At 43.8% G+C, this 10,488-nt stretch overlaps 1 pseudogene; it reads right to left on the bottom strand.

The window, feature by feature from the left end:
• Positions 1–2,650: 2,650 nt before the first annotated feature.
• Positions 2,651–3,168, bottom strand: LOC108302294 (annotated as a pseudogene).
• Positions 3,169–10,488: the final 7,320 nt, after the last annotated feature.

A 10,488-nucleotide genomic window follows, 5' to 3' on the forward strand; every position in this document is an offset into this window, starting at 1 on the left:
CCTTCCTTCCTTCCTTCCTTCCTTCTTTCTTCTTTTTTTCTGAGACATTGTCTTGCTCTGTCACCTGGGCTGCAGTGCAGTGGCACAATCTCTGCCCACTGCAACGTCCACCACTCGGGTTCAAGCAATTCTCAAGCCTCAGCCTGCTGAGTAGCTGGGATTACAGGTGTGCACCACCTTGCCTGGCCAATTTTTGTATTTTTAACAGAGACAGGGTTTTACCACATTGGCGAGGCTGGTCTCAAACTCCAGATCTCAGGTAATCCACCTGCCTCAGCCTCCCAAAGTGCTGGGATTACGGGTGTGAGACACCGTGCCTAGCCACTTTTGACTTATTTTACAACAATGGACCCTTCTATGATACAGAGACTGACACTAAAGCAAATGGTTGGAGAAGAATTGTACTGTATGGAAAAAAATTTTGAGAAATGAAAAAGCAAAAGACAACTCACAATGTATTTTCCTGAAGTCACACCGTGTGTGCCTGCCTCTCTTGCTTCCCCTTTCCCTCCTTTGCCTCTGCCATCCCTGAGACAGCAACACCAACTCAGCCTACTCACTGTGAGAATGATGAGGATGAAGACCTTTATGGTGACCCATTTCCACTTAATGAATAGTAAATATATTTTACCTTCCTTATGATTTTCTTTTTATTTCTTTTTATTTTTTGGAGACAGGGTTTCACTATGTTGGTCAGGCTGGTCTCAGACCTCAGGTGATCCACCCACCTTGGCCTCCCAAAGTGCTGGGATTACAGGCGTGAGCCACCGCGCCTGGCCCCCTTTATGATTTTCTTAATAACATTTTCTTTACTGTAGCTTACTTTGTAAGAATAAAGTATATAATACATATACAAAAGATGTTTAACTGTTTATGTTATCAGTAGGGCTTCTGGCCAACAGGAGGTTATTAGTTATGTTTTGGGGTCATCAAAAATTATACGTGGATTTAACTATGTGGTGGGTTTGTCCCCTAACCCTTGCGTTGCTCAAGGGTCAACTCTACCATACACTGGATGGCTTAAAAAAAACAGATATTAGGGCCAGGTGCAGTGGCTCACTCCTGTAATCCAAGCACTTTGGAGGCCAAGGTGGGCGGATCACCTGAGGTCAGGAGTTCAAGACCAGCCTGGCCAACATGGTGAAACCCTATCTCTACTTAAAAAAAAAAATAACAAAAATTATCTGGGCATGGTGGCACATGCCTATAATCCGAGCTACTCGGGAGGCTGAGGCAGGATACTTTCTTGAATCGAGACCCACGAGGTGGAGGTTGCAGTGAGCCAAGATTGTGCCACTGCATTCCAGCCTAGGCTACAGAGCAACGCTCTGTCTCAAACACAACACAATACAACAGAACACAACACAACAAAAAACAGACATTATTTTCTTACAGTTCTGGAGGCTGGAAGTCTAAGATCATGGTGTCGGCATAGTTGAATTCTGGTGAGGCTTACTTTCTCACATGGTTTGCGGTCAGGGGAGTGAGAAATCAAAAGCAGTTCTCTGGTGTCTCTTATTATAAGGGTACTAATCCAACATGAGCACCCCACGCTCATAACCTCATCTAATCCTAACTTCCTCCCATATGCCCCAGCTCCAAATACTATCACACCAGGGGTAAGGCTTCAACATATAAATTTTTGGGGAGCACAATTCAGTCCACAGCAGAGGGGATTGACAGGACCTGCAGAATTTATTGCCAGAATCATCTGGTTCCACAAAGCTCTCCCCAGTCAGGAAGATAGCAGATGAAACACATAGGAAAAATAGCAAGTCCTGAATTTAGATCCAGAAAATTGTGAAATACAGGATGGAAGAAAATGTTTTGGAATTTAATTAACTGCAACCTCAGCCTAAGGCAGCAAGGACAATGTGATCACCAAAGGAGCTGACTCTTCCCCTCTGGTTACATGCGAGCACTATTTTTTTTTTTTGAGATGGAGCCTCACTCTGTTGTCCAAGCTGCAGTGCAAGTGCTTAATCTTGGCTCACTGCAACCTCTGCCTCCCCGGTTCAAGTGATTCCCTGCCTCAGCCTCCTGAGTAGCTGGGATTATAAGAGCAAGCCACCATACCTGGCTAATTTTTGTATTTTTAGTAGAGATGGGAGTCTCACCATGTTGGCCAGGCTGGTGTTGAACTCCTGATCACAGGTCATCCGCCCACCACAGCCTCCCAAAGTGTTGGGATTTCAGGCGTGAGCCACCATGCCCAGCTACTCATACCACTTTCTAAGGTCACAGCTTAGGAAGCTTGGTTGCCATGGCCAAACAAATCTTGCCATCTGCAACCTTCTTCCCCAGGTATTTCCCAACGGCCTCAGTTGTCTTATTGCTTGTGGGCTTTATGAAACACTGATATGTTGATGTTAACTATTACATAATTTGCTGCAATACATTAGAACTTTGTATAGATAGAAAGTGTCAAAGGGTCAAGAAAAACATGTGAAATAAAAATTTAAGGCCGAGCCACTGTACCCAGCCAGTGATTTCTATTATATTATTTTTGCTTTATTATGTTTTCTTTTTTCCTTATTAACACAAATTGAGTCATTTTAATAAAAAAGTGAGTCCAAAAAGGGTCTCATTCTATAAAGATTAAATCATTTCCAAATCACAGTGAAAGGAACATGAGTAATTTGTTTTCTGCTATGTGCCTTAGAGATACCTCACTAAAATTTGGTATCTGACACAACAGAATGACATTTGCAGAATGTAATATTGTTGTGACAGTACTGAGGTTGATTGTTACAGACTATTAAATGGTTACCTCTTAATTATTTATATAGACCATTGGTCCAATAACATAAAAATAGAGAACAGCATCTAGAAATTTAGCTCATTCAATGTTCGGAGATAAAAGAGTTAACCATCCTTTCCATTATTTTCTGCAGTAAGTCCTTGTTCACAATAAAATCTGATGGCAATTATATTCTGACATTTTCCCCAGCTACTGTATGAAGAGGAGGCTGAAGGCCATTACTATACAGCATGCTACAACATAAGGACTCTTTGTTCACCAATTCTGGCACACTTCCCAAATATACCCAACAATCCAGTTTTATTTCTGTCCAGGAGGCTGGGTGCCAAGGATCAAACATAAGCAAAGGTACATATACGCAGCAAGATTACAGTCAATAGACTATGACAATTGAAAATGGCAGACATGGCGAGGCCGCAGTCACATCACCCTTCCGCTTTATTACATTTTCTAAAGTTCTCATAATGAAAATATATGTTACTTTTTTTTTTTTTTGAGGTGGTGTTTCACTCTTTTGCCCAGGCTGGAGTGCAATGTTGCAATCTTGGCTCACTGCAACCTCTGCCTCCTGAGTTCAAGCAATTCTCCTGATTCAGCCTCCCAAGTAGCTGGGATTACAATGCCCGCCACCACGTCTGCCTAATATTTTGTGTGTGTGTGTGTGTGTGTGTGTGTGTGTGTGTGTGTGTTTGGTAGAGACAGCATTTCACCACATTGGCCAGGCTGGTCTCAAACTCCTGACCTCAGGTGATTCACCCGCATCACCACCCAAAGTGCTGAGATTACATGTGTTAGCCACCACACCTAGCCTATGTCGCTTTCATAATCAAAAAGGTTCTTTATAATAGCCTATAAGGCAAAAAATGTTTCCCTTAAGTTTTGAAAAGGGCCACACTGGGATGACAGAATCCTGATACTGGAAGGAACGGCTTAAAAATCTTTTGAATGGGTCTTCATGCCTCCCTTCCACACTCCGCTGCCACTACTGCAGTCAGATCTTCTGCATCCTTCTTGTGGACTGTCGGCACAGCTTCCTAATTGTTCTCCTTGCCTCCCCTACTGACTGTGTCCTCCCATTCTCCACATTGATTGCTACTGGAATAATCTTTCTACAATGAAAGTCTGATAATTCACCCCCTATCTGAAAATCTCTATGGCTCCCATGAACTTCATCACAAAGTTGAAACCCTAGCAGAGCAGGTCCACCACCACCTGGTCCTCAAACACACACCTCTTCTTGCTTTCTGGCCCACCATTCTCCCTGGAACGCTAAGCTCCAGACACATCTAGTCATTTTCTGTCACTCCTCTGCATCTTTGCACACATGCGATATTCTGGCTGGTACACCCTGCCCTTTTTTTTTTTTTTTTTTTTTTTTAAGAGATGGGGTCTTGCTATGTTGCCCAGGCTGGAGTGCGGTGGCTATTCACAGGTGCAATCCCACTACTGATCAGCACCGGAGTTTTGACGTGCTCCATTTCTGACCCAGGCCGGTTCACCCCTCCTTAGGTACCCTGGTGGTCTCCCGCTCCTGGGAGGTCACCATATTGTTGCCGAACTCAGTGTGGACACCCAGTCGGCATAGTGCACTACAGCCCAGAACTCCTGGTCTCAAGTGATCCTCCCACCTCAGCCTCCTGAGTGACTGGGACTACAGGCATGAGCCACCACGCCCAGCCCCCCCTTTTTTTTTTTAACCCTGCCTAACTTTTAAGCTGTCAGATGTCCCTTCCCTAGGAAGCCTTCTCAGACATCTCTCTCTGAAGGCAGCATTAGTTCCCTTCAGATATCCTTTCTTGGTGCCCAATGTATTTATGGATTTATTGATTTATGTCTGTCTCCCCCATAAAGATGCACCTCCTTAAAGGCTGTTATTTGTTAGCTTTTAAATAAATGCTCATATGTGCAAGACCCTGTAATAGGCATTGGCATATCAAAAGATAAATTGTTTTCTTGTCCTGGAGCAGTGGCTTACACCTGTAATCCCAGCACTTTGGGAGGCCGAGGTGGGTGGATCACTTGAGGTCAGGATTTCAAGACCAGTCTGGCCAACATGATGAAACCATGTCTCTACTGAGAACACATAAATTAGCAGGGCGTGGTGGCATGTGCCTGTATTTCCAGCTACTGGGAGGCTGAGGCAGAGAATTGCTTGAACCTGGGAGGCGGAGGTTGAAGTGAGCCAAGATTGTGCCATCGCTCTCCAGTCTGGGAAACAGAGTGAGACTCTGTCTCCAAAAAAATAAATAAATAAATAAATAAATAAATTTTTTTCTTTGCTTCTGCCCGGTACCTAGCACATACTTATTCTATGAATGGCTTAATCAATTAGTTATTAGTACAAAGGTTCACGGACTTTGGTGTGCACATGAATCACTTCAAGAGCTTATTAAAATACAGATGTCAGGACGCCACCCTAAAGCCCTGGAATCAGAACTTGTTAGGTGAAGTTTGGTCATGTAATATGTTTAACAAGCTTCCCAGTGATTTTGATGCATTCCAATTTGTGAACATTGAGAAGCCCCACTTATCTTCAGAAAAGATCATCCCAAAGTCATTCGGGGCAGTTAAAAGCCCGCTCTGAGTTTGTTTCCTCAAAGAAAGGAAAGCACTATTTATTCAATATTTATTGTCAGGTGCCTTGTATTTGGGTGCCTTATATACTTTTCTCATTTAATTCTCACAAAAACTCTCTGAGGGAACTACTTGTCTCCTGATTTCAAAGGAAGTTGAGGTTCAGAAAGATTCTGTCACTTGCTCAGGAGAAATTGCAGTGCTGAGAGTCTAACCAGAGGTGGCTGGCCTCCAGAGCTGTTTCCATGGCCCCAGGCTGCCTCCCATACCTGTCATAGCCAATGCCTCTCTGCTACCTGCCCTGTGTTCACTGTCCCCAAATGCCCACCAACAAATCAGTGCTGGTTCCTGGTAGTACTTTCACCAGGCCTAAGAGAAATGGGAAAAATAAAAGTACTACAACTCTTTTCACCAAATGATTGACCTCAGTTCTGAGATTATTTTCTTCATTTTTATGGTTAAAATTTTCTTTTGTAAAGTGATGATGATGGTAGTGAATTGTTTTCTTTTTTAATGCCCATAATTGGTAAAATAAAAAAATAGGGGGCCGGGCACGGTGGCTCAAGCCTGTAATCCCAGCACTTTGGGAGGCCGAGGCGGGTGGATCACGAGGTCAAGAGATCGAGACCATCCTGGTCAACACGGTGAAACCCCATCTCTACTAAAAATACAAAAAATTAGCTGGGCATGGTGGCGCGTGCCTGTAATCCCAGCTACTCAGGAGGCTGAGGCAGGAGAATTGCCTGAACCCAGGAGGCGGAGGTTGTGGTGAGCCGAGATCGCGCCATTGCACTCCAGCCTGGGTAACAAGAGCGAAACTCCGTCCCAAAAAAAAAAAAAAAAAAAAAAATAGGGAAACTTAGTTTGGCATCAAAGTTTTTATTTTTATTTTTTGAGACAGAGTCTGGCTCTGTCGCCCAGGCTGGAGTGCAGTGGTGTGATACTGGTTCCCTGCAGCCTCCACCTCCCAGGTTCAAGCAGTTCTCCTGTCTCAGCCTCCTGAGTAGCTGGGATTACAGGCGTGTGCCGCCATGCCTGGCTAATTTTTTTTTGTATTTTTAGTAGAGATGGGATTTTGCCATGTTGATCAGGCTGGTCTCGAACTCCTGACCTCGTGATCTGCCCGCCTCGGCCTCCCAAAGTGCTGGGATTACAGGCGTGAGCCACTATGCCTGGCCTCAAAGTTTTTAAAAATTTGATTCAAGGCTGGGTTTGGTGGCTTATGCCTGCAATCCCATCACTTTGGGAGGCTGAGGTGGGAGGATCACTTGAGCTCAGGAGTTCAAGACTAGCCTGGGTAACAGAGTGAGACTCTTGTCTTAGGTAGCTAGTCAGGCATGAGCAGGGCAGGAGAGGGCTCCTCACTATACCCCTGCCATACATATACCAGGAATGTCAGGTGACCATCAGGTGGTGGTCAGGCAGTTGTTACTGTCTCTTTAAAACAATAGTTGGCCACAACCAGCACCAGGGAAAGGCAGAATACCTGAAACTGGTGATCAGCAGCTTCTCAATAAGATTTCAGGAGTTGGGCGAGGGGGCTCAAGCATGCAAATTAAGAGGCGAAATGGCAGAGTTTAACTGGTATATGACTTTCCCTACAAATGCTAGATGGTAAGGGAAGGACGGCTCAAATGAGCATGTGTACAACGCCAGTAAACACACTGCGCATGCTCCCCTCCCAAGTGCTAGCAGGCCTCTGCACATGCAGACAGCTTACCCCAAGGGAAGAATTGAGTGAGAGGTAAACTGCAAGACTCCAGAAATATGCAATGTATAAAACCCCAAGTCGGTTGCAGTGGCTCACGCCTGTAATCCCAGCACTTTGGGAGGCCTAGCTGAGTAGATCACCTGAGGTCAAGAGTCTGAGACCAGCCTGGGCAACATGATGAAACCCTGTCTCTACTAAAAATACAAAAATTAGCTGGGCGTGGTGCACGCGCCTATCGTCCCAGCTACTTGGAAGGCTGAGGCAGGAGAATCACTTGAATCTGGGAAGTGGGGGTTGCAGTGAGCTGAGATTACACCACTGCACTCCAGCCTGGGAGACAGAGCAAGACTCCAGCTCAATAATGATAATAATAATAATAATTAAAAAAAACCCCACAAACCCAAGTCAACAGATCAAATGGTGCACTTGATCTTTCATCTCCTGCTTGGCCCTTTCCCATGTGTACTTCACTTCCTTTCCATCCTGCTCTAAAGCTTTTTAATAAACTTTCACTCCCACTGGAGGAGGCAAGAATTGTGGTTGCTGCAGACCCGTCTGGATTCGCTGCTGGTAACAAGACCCTATCTCAATTAAAAATCAAAACAAAACAAAACAGGAAAAAAAAAAAAAAACAAAAAACCCAAGCTGGTTCAATGTCGCCCAGGCCAGAGTGCAATGGCACAATCTCAGCTCACTGCAACCTCCACCTCCTGGGTTCAAGTGATTCTCCTACCTCAGCCACCATGATCCACCCATCTTGGCCTCCTAAAGTGCTGGGATTACCAGTGTGAGCAACTGTGCCTGGCCTGTCACATGTATTTTTCTCTGGCTGGAAAAGAAAATGTAAATTGGTTACTCCATGCAACCCCCTGGGCGGCATCTTACAAAATCAAGAGGCTTTTGGCCGTGGTTCCACAAAATGATAAAAGATGATATCTTTTGCAAAGTGGCTTGACCCCCATAGCTATGGCGCAGCAAACAGGGCCATCAAAATCACTTAGAGAAAAAGGGAACCCAGAAACCTGGCATCCTGGCAAAAGGGTAAGAATTTCTTACCACTCAGACTTCTGCCTTCTCTGCGTAAACCTGTTGAATAAATGGTAAAAATCACTGTTTGTAATTTTTTTCTCTCTTGAAAGGGATTTGATTAATAAAAAAATGGATGTGTGAGGCTAGTCTTAAGCTGTAGTGAGTCTGGTGCACTTTGTGCTATGAATTTCTCTTTGCCATTTTGTCATGAAAAGGTGTGCCATAGAATAGAATGTGAGCTTTAAGACCTCTATAAACCTTCTATTCTAGCTGGTCCAGCAAACTAGTCAGATAATAAGCTTTGCTGCAAGTCCTTGAAACAAACAAACAATAGAAATAGGATAAGGGGCCGGGTGCGGTGGCTCACATCTGTAATCCCAGCACTTTGGGAGGCCGAGGCGGATGGATCACAAGGTCAAGAGATCAAGACCATCCTGGCCAACATGGTGAAACCCCGTATCTACTAAAAAAATACAAAAATTAGCTGGTGAGGTGGTGCGCACCTGTAGTCCCAGCTACTCAGGAGGCTGAGGCAGGACAATTGCTTGAACCCAGGAGGCGGAGATTGCAGTGAGCCGAGATTGTGCCGTTGCACTCCAACCTGGCGCCTGGCACCTGGTGACACAGCAAGACTCTGTCTCATAAAAAAAAAAAAAAAAAAAAAAAAAAAAAGGATAAGGTTTCCTTGTCATCTTGTTTTATGTCGTTGGGAGCTTGACCTTGTAACCAGGTGGTAGTACTTTCTCTTGGTCTCTGCCATCCAGAAGACAGGAATTTTGGAATTCATGTCATAGTTAGCTGTAAAAATTATCTCGCACACTTAAAAGACTTTGCAAGCTCAAGACTGACTGCTTTAGGCTCCTTCTGGGAAGTGCAATGGAAACTGCCCAAAGCTGTAGTTTAGTAGCTAAGGCTTTGTCTTTTCACAATGGCAGCCTGGGTTCTAACCCTGGCTGAGAGAATGAATCCTTTCTGGTGTGATATCTGTGACCTTTGCCACTTGATTCTCACGGACAACTTCTGACTTCCCTTCTTGAATTTTCCTTTCTCTGAGTTACTTTTAGAGATTCTAGATTTTGTAAAAACTGCTAACCACCTTTTTGAAAATAGCTTGTACACTCGTGGTTAAATCATAACCTCAGTTAAAGCTTATGGGAGGTTACTTTTGGTAAAATTCAAAAGCCAGAAATACTGGCTGTTTGTCCTGGCTAGAGTCTGCCAACAAGAGATTTGGTTGAGTCAGTTTAATTAGAAGCGGATATCCAAGCTATACATATATTTAAAAGGCCTTTGTGTTTTTCTTCTCTTCTTAGATCTTATTTTCCCGAAGAAAAAAAAGTTTTCTTCTTCTCAGTCAATTGAACTATTTTTCTCCATTTTGTCTTCCTGCCACTCTTGATGCACACATGAGAGGAAGTAAGATAATTTCCAACAGCCCGGGACTCCTTTGGAAAAACAGAGACATCACATTCCCATGTGTTCTTATAAGCATGTTTTGGGAAAAACCTCTGTTTTCTTCACGAAACCCCAGGAATTGAGAATGGATAGATCGCTCTCAAAATCTAAGGCTCTGTCCTGTTTGTGTTGTGTTATCTGATGATTTTGATGTTTGGGGGTATCAGAAATTACTTCGCATTATAAGAGAGCTTTGGTGTGTAATAACTAGGCAGGAAATATACTTTTAGGAATGGCTAATGGCAGTTACGGGGGAATATTTGGCCGTTTGCAAGTTTGGGTCAAAGAAGTGTGCTCTTGGCTACCAGGAAGGTATAGAAACGTCCCCACCCCTAGACTGAGGAATAAGACTGTCTTGGGTGATGGTCTGATTACAGAATGGGCTGATTGGCTTTGAGTTGCCTTGAAATAAAATGCACTGTAAAATCATTGCATTGTCTTATTTTGTAGTGTTTCTTTCTTTTGGAGATCCAGGATCCAGTATAGAAATGGGACCTTTGATTTTTGGGATCTGTTTTATCTTCCAGCTGTGCTTGTTTATTAAGCCCTAGAAACTGTGTGCTTTCCTGGCCCTGTTCCTCCATGGACTTCACCCTGAAGCCAGCAATCTAAATAAGAAACAAAAACTGACAAGTGAAAAAATCTTACAGCTACTGAATCTTCTGTCTATTACATGCATGTATGTGTGATGTTTATATAAAAGAGCCCTGATTAATTGGCTTAAAAATTGTAAGCACTTGAATAAAATATTTTGTCAGAAAAGTAAAAACTGTAATGTCTTAGTTTATGTGACTTTAGTAATCTTTGGGAAATAAAGACAGTTTTAAAGATTATTGGTTAGCCGGGCGTGGTGGCTCAAGCCTGTAATCCCAGCACTTTGGGAGGCCGAGGCGGGTGGATCACGAGGTCAAGAGATCGAGACCATCCTGGTCAACATGGTGAAACCCCGTCTCTACTA

The sequence above is a fragment of the Cebus imitator genome, unplaced genomic scaffold (assembly GCF_001604975.1).
Source record: "Cebus imitator isolate Cc_AM_T3 unplaced genomic scaffold, Cebus_imitator-1.0 Scaffold39, whole genome shotgun sequence".
NCBI classification, from domain to species: Eukaryota; Metazoa; Chordata; class Mammalia; order Primates; family Cebidae; genus Cebus; species Cebus imitator.